The 16,164-nt window shown below is 35.6% G+C and overlaps 1 pseudogene across 1 annotated transcript; it reads left to right on the plus strand.

The window, feature by feature from the left end:
• The first annotated feature begins 8,120 nt into the window (after positions 1-8,120).
• On the plus strand, positions 8,121-9,822 carry LOC308266024 (annotated as a pseudogene). Its single transcript has 2 exons — positions 8,121-8,926; positions 9,147-9,822. The product of its transcript is annotated as an uncharacterized misc_RNA (transcript).
• Positions 9,823-16,164: the final 6,342 nt, after the last annotated feature.

Consider the following 16,164-nt stretch of genomic DNA (forward strand, 5'->3'; position numbering starts at 1 on the left):
TTGGTATTAGTCACCTTGGAGAGTTCTCAGGCTTCATGGAGAAAAATCCCCAATGTAGGGCCACGGGTGCTGATGGTACAGTCACAGAAAGGCTCCTTACTAGCAGTGGTTGCCTCTTCTACAAGAGCACAACCTGAAATGCTCCTAATGCAGCACTCTTCAGGAAGTGACAATCACCACGCTTTCTGAATGTTTCTTTATCTGCCAAATTTGTGATTTGGTAGAACTGTCAATGTATGGAAAACCTCTAAAGTATTATTTTATTTATTTATTTACTTATTTATTTATTCATTCATTTATTTATTTACAGCACTGGGGATGGAACCCAGGGGCATTCTACCTCTGAGAAACACCCCCATCCCTTTTTTATTCTTTATTTTGAAACAGGGTCTCACTGAGTTGCAGAGGGCCTCACTAAGTAGTAGCTAAGGCCGCAAAACACAATCTTCCTCTCAGCCTCCCAAATGCTGAGATTAAAAGTGTGCGCCACCACGCCCGGCTTTATAATTTTAAAAGTATGTTAAAGACATACTAGGCACATTGCTTTCTTTTGTCAATTGTTATATATTGAGGCATGCATGTATGTGTGTAGACATGCTTGCAGGTTCTCTGAAGTACCACATGAAATCCTAGAGTAGAGCAAAATTTGGTTGTAAATCCATTGTTCTTGTCCTTAATACCAAATAGAAAAAAAGAAGGAATGAGAAGAAAAAGAAAAGAAAAGAAATGAAACAAATGACTAAAGGAACAATTCCTTCTCTTATCATTCATTACTCTGAGAATTAGAAAGTAATACAACCATTGCAAAATATGTACTTTCCAAATTAGACCTAGACTGTTGTGATAACCTTTAAGCTTCATTTACTATGTACCTGATGCTTGTAACAGGATATTATTTTAGATGCAGGGTAATTGACTACTGATCTATAGCTGCAGGTGGATCAGTTCTACATATCTCTATCTCTGAACTTTGAGATATCTATCCTCTGATAGGAAAAACTGTACACCATATGCAAAGCATTTTCCATTGTACTTAAACATGTTAGCTTTGTGACTCATCCAAGACTTCTACGTTCTGTATATGTGCCCTGAAACCACCACAAGCACCTATTAAGGAGCCCTCAGCACTACTGAATTTGCAGTCAAAGTGGAAATATCATACTATCCCTGGGTTTAAATACCAAAAGGAAAATTCATAAGGCAAATATAACATTGCAGTTTGACTTCTTTAATAAATGTAAGTGATGCATACTGAGTTTACAATTAAAATATTTTGTCATGTTTTTGTATTTGAAATATTGGATAATTTATAGTCACTTTCTTCCCATTAATAATAAAGCATTTCCAATTGGAAACAAGTAGGGCCATAACTTTTGCTTGAGCTTATTTAGAATTTCAGGACCTAAGCCTTTTCCTTTTGGCTCCCTGTGTGTCTTGGATTGCAATTTCAGTGCTGTTTTGTCTGCTATTAGATGTATATTACCTATAGACTTAACATACTTTAATATATATTATATATAGTTATATAACTTTTATTTAAAATTTAAAGTTATATATAAAATATATAATTTTATTATATAGAGTTATATAACTTTATGCATATACATATATATATCTTTTTAGAAAAATATGTAAAGTAGAATAAAAGTTATAAAAGAGTTGAACTGTGATGTTTTGGAGGTATTTCAAACTTTAAAAAATATAAGCAGTTATTTTCATGTGTGTGACAGAGTTATATGCTAAACAAACTCAAATATTTTTAGGTGCTGCATTGATTTGTCGTTTTCAAAGTTTGCTTCCCTTACCACTGAGATTTTATTGAAAGACACGACCAAGAAGTAGTTCTGTTATTTTACTTGGAGATTTGTTATCTCTATTACAATGCATAAAAATTCTTACTCTTAAGTCTTCATGAACTCACAGTCCAGAACATATTCTATTTAAAAAAATAGAATATGAGCCTGATTGAACATACTATCCTAGGAAAAGTCAGACTAGTCTCAAAGGAAAGTAAAGTAACTTCCTTTTTCTTAATGCCTTTTCCTATAAGTGAAGTGTTAGACTGCACATACTATGGAAAAAAAGAATAAGGACTTCAAAAAATTGCACTAGGGTCTAAATGTGTGTGTGTGTGTGTGTGTGTGTGTGTGTGTGTGTGTGTGTGCACGCGCGCGCTCACGCCTGTGGGGGGGGAGAGAAATAGAAGTTAAGATATTCTTACATTTTTTTCTTATTTTACTCAAATTGAAGAATTATGCTGCATTACTTAGGCTGAGTTCCAATTTTATTATGAAAGTTTTTCATATAGATTATGTGTTGTAATTCTTTATTAGATAGAAAACTCAGATAGATAAATTCATCTAGGTGTTTGTTTATAGAAATTCTGATATTTTTATGAGCTTAAAAATAAAACATTTAAAACATCTTTATGTTTTTTGTGGTAGAGAGTAATAAAAATGACATCGTTCATTATCTTATAGATTTGGTGATGGCTCCTTGTGTAAATTGCTAATTTCTGGAACCTTTAATATTCACTGTTCCAAGATTTTTCAGCAGGTGAAGGTTGTGTCTTGGTTATGAATATATTGAACAATATGGGATCAAAGAGCTTTAGTTTTCTCAGATATTGTTTCACAGGTAGGTGCTACACAACTAACCTTTTTATATGATTTATGTGTTGTGATTCCTTATTAGACAGACATCTGTTTATTGAACCCTCTGGGGCATTGTAACTCTAAACTATACCCTAGTCCCATTTGAATTTTTTTATTTTTATATATTTATTTTTTGCAGTACTAGGAATTGAACCCAGGGTCATTCTAACTTTAGGCTGCAACTCCAGCCCTATTTCATTTTTTATTTTGAAACAGGTTCTCACTAAGTTGCGGCGGGCCTCACAAGTTTCTGAGGCTAGCCGCGAACCTGTGATTCTTTTGTCTCAGCTTCCCAAGTACTGGGGTTACAAGCATGTGCCACCACACCCAGCTTTTATTTTACTTTTTTAAACAGAATCTCACTAAATTGATGAGAACCTCATGGAACTGCTGAGGCTGTTGTTTAACCCGCAGTCCTCTTGTCTTAGTTTCCCAAGTACTGGGATTATAGGCCTGTACCACCACACCTGGCTTCAATCTTTTAAATTAAGTTTTAACTCTTACCAATGGTGTTTCTAGCTCACCCGCCATTGGGAACCTGGAAGAATCTGTTAAAATCCATAGCCAAGCTTCTAAAGTATGACCAAGTCACCGTTTGAGGGGGAAAAAAATTCTCTATTGGCCCCATTTGGGTGAACAAATTGTTGTTCCTTGGTGGCATGCTTTTACAACTTTCTAATTTTTCTGAGGCAGGTTCAACTTTCTAGCTCCAGGACATCAAGAATAAACCCTTTTCTATTCCCTAAAACAAAATAAAATTGTTAAAAGCACTATTTTTATGTAAAGAGGGGATTCAAAAACTTTATCTACACTACATCATCCTACCTTTGTTATAATCTATATGATATTATTTTCTATGAAGTGATATGCTTGCTTAGAAATATTGAAAAGAGAATATCCATGCCTCCGTTTCCTATGAGATGAAAGAAATGCCCACGTCAGATTCAGTAGTACCCTCTGCAGTGACAGCCCTCTGAGGATTTTCCCTAATTGAGGGAATACTCTTGCCTTGGGGATACAACGCTCACTATCCTGATGTTCAGGAAGGAGACCTCATTACAATCTACGCTGACACTTTGCTCTGTGGCCAGGTGTTTCCTGTTAAGAAAAGTTTGTTTTTCAGTATGACTGCCCTGCAGTTCCGTCACCCATAGCATTATTAGTCTTTTCTCTCTTGAGGAAAGTTAGTGATTTTGTTCAGGTTGAGAACAAAAGGTAGAACTTGGAAGTAACTAGATTCTTGTTTTAGTTCTTCCTCTTACTAGACACATGTCTGGGCCAGTTCCTAATTTTTCTAAATCATATTTTTCTTTCTCTGACATCTTTCTTCTACCTGTGTTACAATGAGCACGAATTATAGTTCAGTATTTCTCAAATATTAATATGCATAAAATGATCTGGTAGATTCTGATTCTGACAACTTCAGGAAGGGCTTGATAGTTCGCATTTTTAATAAGTTCATAGTTGACTTCAACACTGATGGTTCAGGGACCACCTCCAACTTTGGCTCTCAGAATGGCTAGTTTCTAGCAGGAATTAGGCTGAGACTGAACATAGGTTGCTGAAAGGTAATTCTCATTCATGTGATAGAGCACGAAGAGCACGTCCTTCTGAGAGAAGATTAAAATAATGATTAGTCTAAATGAGTGTTCTATTTTCTCAACTCTACCTTGTAGTAAAAAGCAAATATTGATTTAAATGTTGAATTAATATGCAAGGTCAGGGTAAAGATACTCTTCCACTTATTAAATATATCATGTTGAGGTAAAGCATTCATTTTTTCCAAGCCTTATTTTTCTTTCTTAACATAGTCAATATTACCACTCTGTGGGATTTTCAGGATTAATGAAATAAATGGCCTCTCTTAAGTGTTTTATTAGTGAGTTCTGCTGCTATCAATGATGTCTTCCTCTGTAAGGTTCTCCATGGTTGTTAGTATTAACAGTGATAGCAAATAGACTGAGACTCTTAGATCTTTCAAGGTAAACATACTAAAATAGATGCATAGACTGTAGATAGCAGAATTAAGTATCCTCAGATATATGCCTTGATTTTCTTCCTTTGACAGGCAACTTAGACATACAATTATTTGAGCTATAATTATGTTTATATTATTTAATGAGACATTGGTGGCAAAGCAATAGATCTGTGTAAATGGGAAGAAAAACACTTTAAATTCTATTATTTTATAATGAAACTTCATATAAAATGTATTATTCTTTTACAAATACTCATCAGTCACAGAAGACTTTCAAAATACACAGGTATAATGAATTACTTTACGACTCCTAAAAATAAATTTCTTTGTTATTAGTTCAAAGAGTAGAGAGTTTCTTGATAGAAAACAATTTCATTCACATCACAATTTTTCATGGAGTTTCTTTCAATATAACCTTATAAATACAGAAAGGTATTTATTTTGTGTGCATTATTTAATATACCTATTAGTAAGTAGAATGAACAGAATTATATTTTGTCATAATAAAAAATCTATGGATAAATACCTTTCTCCATTAATCTTACAGAGTAGCTCTGCAATATCATTAGACCCATAACAGAATATTAGAATAAGTAAAACTGTCTCTCAGGTCTGTGGTTGAATGGATTTTTCATCATCACATCTCTTTCTTTTAGGTATAGTGATTTGGGGATTACATTAGAATTAAATATTTTCCAACTCAAGTATAGTAGGTAAACATTTATAAAAATAAAATAAAAGTACATTTGTAAAATTGCATCAAAGAAAAGTTGCCACCCAGTAGGGATTCCATCAAAAAGGTGATTCAGAACCATTTCCTCTCACATAGCATTGCTGATTTTGGTTTTGGACTTCAAGTGTGTTATGGAGTGTAGAATTCATCACTGGCAGGTGGGCTAGCAGAAAGAAGAACTACCAACACAATAACAATATGTGATATCAGTGTAAAAATATATTTAAAATGTTGGAATATATTCCAAGTGGGCAGATTAGGGGGCCTAATTTCATTTCACTTAAACTGCTATATTTCAAAATGGGGAAAATATTTATGGAATTTCTATTTTATGCCAGGTTTTGATCTCAACACATATTTTAATCTGCATATGAGACATTTAAAGCAAGGAGGTCCATCTAGAAATCAGTATGTTCAGAACTAAACTGAATCATTCCCAACCTCATCTTCTAACCTACTCTTTTTTTTTGTACTTCTCCTATTAAATAATGTCCAGTCCTAAACCTGCAGAAGCCCAAGATAGAAACCTACATGCCACTGAGATTCTTTGCTTTCCCTTAATTCCTTAATATAACATCACCAGATTCAATGGACTTCGTCTCTGATATAACTCTTGAGTTCTTCTGCTAATCTGTATTATAATGCTCCAGGTTAAACACAATTTTGTAATTTGTTTCTTGAATACTCAAATAGTCTACTGACCATTCTTCCTCTAGTATTACCAAATCTCAATTATCTCTGAGCACTGTCACAGATCATCTTTCTCAAAGGCAGAATTTATGATTATACTTAATGTATTTCATTCAATCCACGTTGCCCACGTTGCTCAAACAAGCCATTTAAGTGTTCTAAGTTATCATGCTATTTCAAATTGCTGTGTCAGTGATTCTCTCCCTTCCTGGGATTCATCTTTTGTGACTGAAAAAATATTTTTCTAGTTTTGCAAAATGAGTTTAAAGACTACTTCCTCAACAATCACTGACTAGATCATGGCCAGTCTCAGTAACTTAACAAGACCCTGTTTCAAGAAAATAAAGTAAAATAAATAAAAATATAATAAAATAGGTCTTGGGGCATACCTCAGAGGTAGAACTTCAATCCCCAGTACTATACACACAAAAAGATTATTTTTCAATGGCGCCTGTTGTTTTTTACTTTTTTCTTTTTGGTAATGGAAACTGAACCCCGAGGCGTTCAACCTCTAAGGTACACTCCCAACCCTATTTTAGTTTTTACTTTGAAACAGGATCTTTCTAATTTGCTGTGACTCTTGCTAAGTTGCTGAAGCTGGCCTTCACCCTGCAATCCTCCTGTCTCAGCCTCACAAGTACTAGGATTATAGATGTGTACTGCCACACTTGGCAGCAATGGTGTCATTTTTTTTTTAAATTTTTTTATTGGTGCATTGTAGTCATACATCTTAATGGAGTACAATATGGTAGAGGCATATATACGTACATCGCTTAATTAGCCCTTCCCCAATTCCCACCCCATTCCCTCCAATCTCCCCCCTTCTCATGTTTGGCTTAGTGATTGACTTTGATATGTTTGTGAATGCACATCATGTAATATTAGGGAATTTCCCTCTTTCTTCCTCCCATCTCCCCCTCAGGCCACTTTATTTACTCATTTATAGTTTCTCCTTCTTTGTCTAGAGTACCTCCTATGAACCATTTCTCCCTTGCTTCTGCATATTAGAGAGAACATCTGATTTCTTATTTTTTGGACTGACTAATCTCACTTAGCATAACGTTATCCAGTTCCATCCATTTCTCTGAAGTGGCATAATTTTGTTATTCTTTATGGCTGAGTAAAATTTCATTGTGTACATATCCCACAGTTTTCTAATCCATTCATCTATTGATGGACATCTTGGCTGGTTCCATAATAGGGCAATTATGAAGTGTGCAGCTATGAACATAAATACATATGCATTAGTTTGGTTTCCATTCTTTTGGGTAGATACTCAGAAGTGGTATTGCTGGATCATATCATATGGTAAGTTTGTTTCCATTATTCTGAGGATTCTCCATACAGTTTTCCAAAGTGGTTGCACTAATTTGCAATCCCACCAACAATATATTAAAGTTCCCATTTCTTCACATCATCACCAGCAATGGTGTCATTCTCGATGCTTCTATTTTGTTTCCATTTCTTCCTCTTCCTCAATCCCAACGGTACCCTGTAAACACTACTATTATAGTCCTTTCATCATAATTGTAAGTACTTATTTACATTCTCCAATAGGATGTGACTATGGCAAAAACCATGTAATTGGTGTGTATTTCAGATTACCTAAAGCCCTTTGTTGCTTCTTCAATGCTTATATGATAAAAATCCAAACTACTCAGTGTAGTGCACAGAGCCCTTTGCCCTCTATTTAAACTGATGCCGCACTCTAGCAAACAGTTACCCACTCCTAAACCCACTACCACAGTTGTGCTTGTGTTTTACCTTTTTTTTTTTTTTGAGGTAAGTCCTACTTTTTGTTCCAAGATGCTCTATTTCTGCTTGTTATTTGAAGATTCATATGATGGTATGAAGCCCTCTTGGAGCTCGTTGGTAAGGAGATACATTCCTTTCCTTTTACTTCCAGGAGATTTTCAGAGAAGACATCCCACCTCAGAGTTTTATAATAGACTAACTGTTCTACTCTTTCCATGTGCTTTGTATTCAGTCCTCAGCACAGTGACACCAGTGGTTCATTGAAAAGAAAAGACAAATCCTGTCAAAACTCTTCTCTGGCTCCACAGCCATGAAAGTACGAACAAAGCTTTGCATTATCTATTTTCCATCCTTGAAAGATGCTCCTGGACCATCTATCCAGTCACGCTGTCTGGCTGCTGTCCAGGTACGTCTTTCAGCAGCTGGCCTGTTACAGTTACAGGATGTGAAGAAGACTTGCTTTGAATTCTTGGAATCCCAGCTTCACCCTGTCAACTGCCTAGGAGTGCTGCACAGAAGTCCTGAACAAGGCCAACACCTATGCAAAGCATCAATTTGCAGATGTTGTAGTTAGTGAAGAATTTCTCAACCTTGGCACTGAACAAGTGTGCAGCTTGTCTCAAGTGACAAACTTAGCATTTCCTCAGAGGAGAAGGTGTTTGAGGCAGTAATAGCATGGGTAAACCATGGCAAGGATGTGAGGCAAGAGTTTCTGGCTCAGCTGATGGATCATGTAGGGCGACTGCTGCTTCCTTGGTAGTACTTAGTTCAGAGGATTGAAGAGGAAGCCTTGGTCAAGAAGAGCAGTGCTTGCAAAGATTACCTCATCAAAGCTATGAAATATCACTTGCTGCCCACAGAGCAGCAGATTCTGATAAAGAATGTCCAGACTCAAACTACAGATACCCATCAACCTTCCCAAATTGATGGTGGTCGAGGGCCAAGCACCGAAGGCCATCTGAAGTGTGGAGTGCTACGACTTCAAAGAAGATCAATGGCACCAGGTGGCAGAGTTGCCATCCTAGAGATTCAGGGCAGGGATGGTCTATATGGCTGGGCTTCTCTTTGCTTTTCGTGGCTTTAATGGCTCATTAAGAGTTCTCACTGCCAGGCATGGTGGCGCACGCTTGTAATCCCAGTATTCGGAAGGCTGAGACCGGAGTATTGTGGTTTGTGGACAACCTCAGCTACTTAGTGAGGCCCTTCAGAACTCAGTGAGACCCTGTTTCAAAATAAAAAAATAAAAAAATAGGGCAGAGGGTGTAGCTTGGAGATCAAATGCCTCTGGGTTCCATCCCCAGACCCGCAAAAAAAAAAAAAAAAAAAAAAAAAAGAGTTCGCACTGTAGATTCCTATGACCCTGTGAAGGACCAGTGTCGCTAACATGTGAGACTGGAGAAGCGCTTTGGGAGCTGCTGTGTTGAATGGATTGTTGTACGTGTGGGACACTTTGGTGGGATTACAGGTTTATCCTCTGTGTAAGCATATACCATAAAGTCTAATGAGTGGTTTCATGTCACTCAGATGAATGCAAGGAGGAGCAACGTGGGCGTGGGCATCGTGAAAGGTTTGCTCTGTGCTGTGGGGGGGTTATGATGGAGCTTCACGGCAGTGCCTTAGCACATTAGAATGCTATAATTCTGCATGAAATGTTTGGAATTATATAGTGGAAATGAGCACCAGACAGAGTAGAGCAGGTGTTGGTGTGTTAAACAACTTATTATATGCTGTAGGAGGTCACAATGGCCCTTTAGTACAAAAAAAGCATTGAAGTATATGATCCCACCTAAAACACATGGAGACAGGTTACAGATATGAACATGTGCAGAAGAAATGCAGGTGTTTGTGCAGTTAATGGTCTGTTATATGTTGTTGGAGAAGATGATGGTTCCTATAACTTGGCATTGGTAGAGTATTAAAACCCAACAACAAATAAATGGACAGTTGTGTCATCTTGTATGAGCACAAGGAGAAGTTATGCAGGGGTCACAGTTATCAATAAACCATTATGAGCCTAAAGGGCATTTTTGGTATATATATATGAGAAACAGGCTTCAACAAATATTTCTGAAGTGACTGAGAAGCTTGTACTTCTCCACTTGTAGCTGCACTTTATGTATCAGCAGAAGAAAGATAATCTGCCTTTCTAGGTCTCAGATACTGAAGATTATTTTTGGTAGAAGCACTACATAGGCTTTTTCTGCAATGAGCAGCTGCTGACTGAATTTTAATAAGAAACCCGGACTGCAGTCCTTCTTCTGTAGTCTTTAGTCAACAGTTGCTTTCATAAAGACTAGTTCTTATCAACTGGGAGTGACTATGGATTAACTTTGTGAAAAAAGATAAAGTTATTGTGTGTTCTTATAAAATTAAGTTTTATCATCATTCCTTCTTCTGGATATCTGTATATCCAGAAACTAAAAATCTTTGAACCATTATATTAAAATCTACATAAGTATACGAAGTAACTGAAGGATAAAACTATTAGCTTTTATAAATATCTTTGATTACATGAATATAATAAGTTGTGTGTATATAAATGTGTATCTATATGCTTTCCTTTAAACATGTCTGAAAAGATGCTTGAACCTTGATTATACTATTTATAATTGGCATAGTACTTTGAATTATGCCAGTACCACATTGTAAAACAGAGTTGTAGTTTTTTATATTAAACAATGCTAAACACTTTAAAATACTACTTTTAGGAATGAACATGGCATAACACACTTGAATATGTGTGATGCAAAATTTTTAAAATAAAATATAAATTATGCTTATTTATTACCTTTGTCGTGTTTTGGTGTGTATTTTTTATTTTTTTTCTTAGAGTATCACTTTGGCATGAACATAACTGCAGTTATTCAATGAATACAATGAATGCATGGAACTCAACTGAATTGCATGGTCTTAAAAATTTTTTCTGAAAAACTGTATTTTCAGCCATGTGTGGTGGCACATGCTTATAATCCCGGCATTTGGGAGGCTGAGACAGGAGGACATGATCTGGGGACCACCTCGGCTACTTAACGAGACCCTTTGCAACTCAGTGAGATCCTGTTTCAAAAAATAAAGAATAAAAAGTAGGGCTGGAGAAAAAGGGGAAAAAAAGGACCTGAAGTAAGCAGCTACAGATCTATGGGTTGTAAGTCATCAGTTATTAATACACATATACCAGCTACAACTTCCAGCGGCTGAGACCATTAAGTCTTACAGAGATCCAAGCCAAGCTCAACACCAGAAAATAAACCCACACTCCTCATGGCCAAGGGCACTGTGGCAGTTCCATCTTAGCGCCAGCCAAGCTCACCATGCCTGCCAAAGATCCAGACCAGTGAGCACCAAAATCGTAGGGGAAACTGAGGTCCTCACAGAAGAATTCACATTGCTGCACCCCCGGGGACTCATGCAGCCACAAAAAACTCCCTGGGTCTGAGATTTTGTGGTTCAACTCAGTGGAGGAGTAGTGGAGGTTGAGAGTACAACACTCTCCAGAAATCCAGAGTGGCTCTCAATAACACCATAAGTGAAGTCACAATTCCATGGGAAATCACCCAGCCTAGTACCCGCAGGGTCTCCCGCAATCCCAATAAACTCCCCAGATCTGAGATTTTGTATTATAACCTGGAAAGGTGGGAGTAGAGTTTGCTATTGGACATACCAGGGACTCAAACAGATTCAGGCTGTGATCAGTGGAAAGTGTGAGGGAAGACCTATATTTAACACTAGACCCAAAAAGTAGGATCATTAAAAACCTCCAAATAGTGGTAAATGGGGAGAAGTGAAACAAGCCCAGCTTTAGCTGTGGATAACAGAGACTCCTCTGCTTACCTGCTGACACCTCTAAATTTCTACTACTAAGATTGGATCAACAGAATATCCACAAATGACGAGATGCCCAAACATCAGAAAAACAAGCCTGAGAATCCTGAAAATAGGAGAACTAGGAACAGTGAAAAAATAATGGAAATCATGAAAACTGACCTACAAGAAATGCAAGGAGAATTCCAAATTCTGATCTTCAATATGATGAAAGGCCTCAAAGAAAGTGTACAAAAAATGAAAGAGGAAGTAGAGACACTAAGAAAGAATCAGAAAGAGGTCTGAAATAAAATGAAAGAGTCAATAAGTGAAATGAAGACAGCAAGTGAAAGAAATTTAGAAGATTAGATGAAATGAAAAACAGAATATCACTGTTAGAAGACAGTTCATTGAAAACTGAAAGCATAGTCAACAGAATACAGAAGTCATTACAGCATCCAAAAAATATGGGACAACATGAAAAGACCTAATTTAAGGATAAAAGGCATTGAAGAAGGGATATAGGTACAGACCAAGGGTATTTGTAATCTCTTCAGAGAAATAATCTTAGAGAATTTTCCAAACATGGAAAGAGGCTTGGATTTACACATTCAGGAGACATACAGAACACCATTAAGGCAAGATCAAAGAAGAACCTCCCCATGTCATGTAATCATCAAAATGACCAACATAGAGGGCCAAGGAAAGAATCTTAAAAGCAGTTAGGAAAAAAAAAAAAAACAGGTGACATATAGGGGCAAAACAATAAAAATCACCCCAGACTATACAACCCAAGTCATGAATGCCAGAAGAGACTGGTATGATGTGATCCAGACCTTGGAAGAAAAAACTTCCAACCAAAATTGCTATATCCAGCAAAGTTATTATTCAAAATTGATAGAAAAAGAAAAGTGTTTCAAGATAAGAAGAATTTTAAAAATTTGTGAATACAAAGCCAACACTAGAGAAAATACTTAAGTAACAATAAAGAAGAAAAAAGAACAAGTTTTAGAACAGAGAAGAGATGAAGTTGATCAGCAAGGCATCTAAGTACAGAAGACATAACACTATACCAAACAGAAGATAGAAAAAACAATAACAGAAAACAAAAATCATATTTCAATAATAGCTCTGTCTGACAAAAATTTTAACTCACCAATCAAATGACCTAGATAATGTAGATTAAAAAACATAACCCAAATATATGTTGTTTGCAAGAAACTCACCTTACATCCAAAGACATTTACACACTGAAAGGGAAAGGATGGAAAAAGATATATCATGGTAATGGAGACTAAAAATAGGCAGGGGTAGCAATGCTGATATCCAACAAAACAGACTTTAAGCTAAAACATATCAGAAGATATAAAGCAGGGCACTTCCTTTTATTAAAAGGAACAATTCACCAAGAATATATAATGATAGTAAATATTTATGCTTCAAATGTGGGTGCACCCAAATTTGTAAAATAAACCCTCCTGGACATTAGATCTCAAATAGACTCAAATACAATAATATTGGGAGACTTACCAATTAAATTACAATAATATTTTGTATTTTTTTCGTAAAATATGCTTGTATATTTGTAAAATATTTTAAATATTTTGTAAAATTATGTAATTTAATAATATTAAATTACAATAATATTGGGAGACTTTTCAATAATATCGGAAGATTAACCAATTCAGCAAAGTTGCAGGATACAAAATCAACTATCAACTAAAGAATTCAATTGCTTTTCTTTGTGCCAACAATGAATTCATAATGGAAGAAATAAATAAAACAATTCCATTCACTATAACCTCAAAACCAATAAAATACCTAGGAATAATCCTAACCAAAGATGTAAAAGACGTCTACAAAGAAAAGTATAAAATATTAAAGAAAGAAATTGAAGGAGATCTTGGAAGATGGAATGATATCCCTTGCTCAAAAGTGATCTATAAATTTAATGCAATTAACATTAAAATACCAGCAACATTCTTCATAGACCTAGAAAATCCCATCATAAATTTTATATGGAGAAAAAAAGACCCAGAATAACCAAAGCAATTCTCAGCAATAAGAACCATGCAGGAGGCATCATTATTCTGGACTTCAAATTATACTATAGAGCCAGAGTAATAAAAACAGCATGATATCGGCACGATTACAGGCATACTGACCTGTGTAACAGAATAGAAGATACAGAAACAAACCTACATGCCTAGAGTCAATTAATCTTTGAAGAAGAGGCCAAACTCATACTCTGGAGAAAAGACAGCTTTTTTAAGAAATGGTGCTGGGAGGACTGGCTATCCATTTGTAGAAAGCTGGAACTAAATTCTTACCTCTCACCCTTCACAAGAATCAACTCAAGATGGGTCAAAGACTTAGAAATTAGACTAGACACTCTGAAGTTATTAGAGGAGGGCATAGGCTCAACACTCCAACAATAGATACAGGCAGTAACTTTCTCAACAAGATCTCCAAGTTCAGGAAATTAAAACAAGAATTAACAAGTGGGATGGCATCAAACTAAAAAGTTTCTTCTCATCAAAGGAAACCACCAAGTACCTAAAGAGAAAGCCTACAGAATGGGAGAAGATCTTTACCAGCCACCACTCTGATAGAGGGCTAATAATCCAGAATATACAAAGAGCTCAAAAGACTGTACACGAGCGAAACAATAACCTAATCAAGAAATGGGCAACTGAACTTAATAAACACTTCACAAAAGAAGAGATGAAAATGGCCAATAGATACACACAAAAAAATGTTCAACATCATTAGCCAATAGGGCAAATCAAAACTATGCTGAGATTCCATCTAACCTCAATCATAGTGGCAATCATAACAAATAACAGCAAGTGCTGGTGAGGATGTGGGGAAAGAGACACTCTTTTACACTGTTGGTGGGAGTGCAAACTTTTCAGCTGCTGTGGATATCCATGTGGAGATTCCTTAGAAAACTGGGAATAGATCCACCATATGATCCAGCTATACTACTCCATGGTATTTGTCCAAAGGTGTTGAAATCAGAGAACTACAGTAACATATGCATGCCTATGTTCACAGCAGCACAATTCATAATAGCCAAAATATGAAACCAACCTAGGTCTCCATCAACAGTTGACTGGATTGTAAAGTTATTGGAAATACACACAATGGAATTATTTTCAGCTATAAAGAAGAACAAAATTATGCCATTTGAAAGAAGATGGAAGGATCTGGAGAACATTATGTTAAGTGAGATCAGCCAAGTGCAGAAAGAGAAGGGACATATGTTTTCTCTAATATGGCCAATCTAGGGAGCACTGGGTATATCAGAGGGACTCCAGATAATGGAGGGGAAACCTCAGAAAAGCTAGAATGGAAGAATAGGAGAGGAAGAAGGCTGAGGTTGATTAATAGAGGAGATACGTTTGAATATGTATAAAAGTATGAATATTGCATATAGCTAAGCTGGACACTCATTATTGGGAGGGGGAAAAGAGGAGTGTTGCATGGGAGAGGGCACCAAGAACAGTCCAAATGTATACCATTTTTAATATGTTCCACATATAAATAAAATAAAAAAAGAATTTTTTCTGTGTGGATAAATTTAGCTGCTATTAACAGAAGAGAGAGCTTTCTGTGAGTAGCCATGTGTGTTGATCAAATACAGTTTTCATAAGATCTTCAATTAATCCCACCTTAAAATGACCAAAACACGTCTTTCTTGAATTATATTTGAATAACAATTTGTATATTAAAAAAAAAAATTGTAAAGTAGACTAGTCAGCTCTTTCTGGTTGTCACACATCACCCAGTTCTTCCATGATTGTAAAAATGAAAAAAATATTTTGCACAAATGCAATTGAAATCAAGAAAGCCATATCATGTTTAATAATGCAAAGTAATCTGGATTTTTCTGATGTAAATGTAAGGTTATCTTGTATTTTTTTTGTTACTGCTATATCATGAATAAAATATCTTTTTCATTGTAACTATTAAAACCTACCAAGCATTAGTAAATGAGTAAAACTAGAGCCCAATTAAGAAAGAAACTAAAATGTCTTGTTACATTAGATATAAATGACATTGGAATTTTTATTTGACACTTGTTCATTACCAATAAACAATAAAGATTACTAATGACTTACAAAATAACCCCACAAAATAATGCAAAGTAATTCATTTGTATGTGTATTGATTTTAAATTTATTACTATAGGATATTCAGTAGTTGGTTATAATTTACCATATATAGAGAACAAACATAGAACATAGAATTCATTTTACAGAAATTCTTCAATCTCTAAATTCTTTACATAGAAGAAATTGTATATATATATACAAAAACATTTCTAGAAAGAAAAATTTAGTCAGCAATCTGTAGCTCACAATATATTATTGTTTATAGTAGCATGGCTCAAAGGATAGCATTTTTCTTCTTCTCTTTATGGTAATGAAATAGATGAGAAGACTTACAGTGATGACTCAATTTATTTCTACAGTTACACTGTCTCTGTTTAGTAACACTTGGGCCTTTGCTTGTTTATTGAAATGAACTGTTCCAAATGCCTGACTGTG

Source organism: Muscardinus avellanarius (assembly GCF_963383645.1).
Source record: "Muscardinus avellanarius genome assembly, chromosome: 8".
In the NCBI taxonomy this organism is placed as follows: domain Eukaryota; kingdom Metazoa; phylum Chordata; class Mammalia; order Rodentia; family Gliridae; genus Muscardinus; species Muscardinus avellanarius.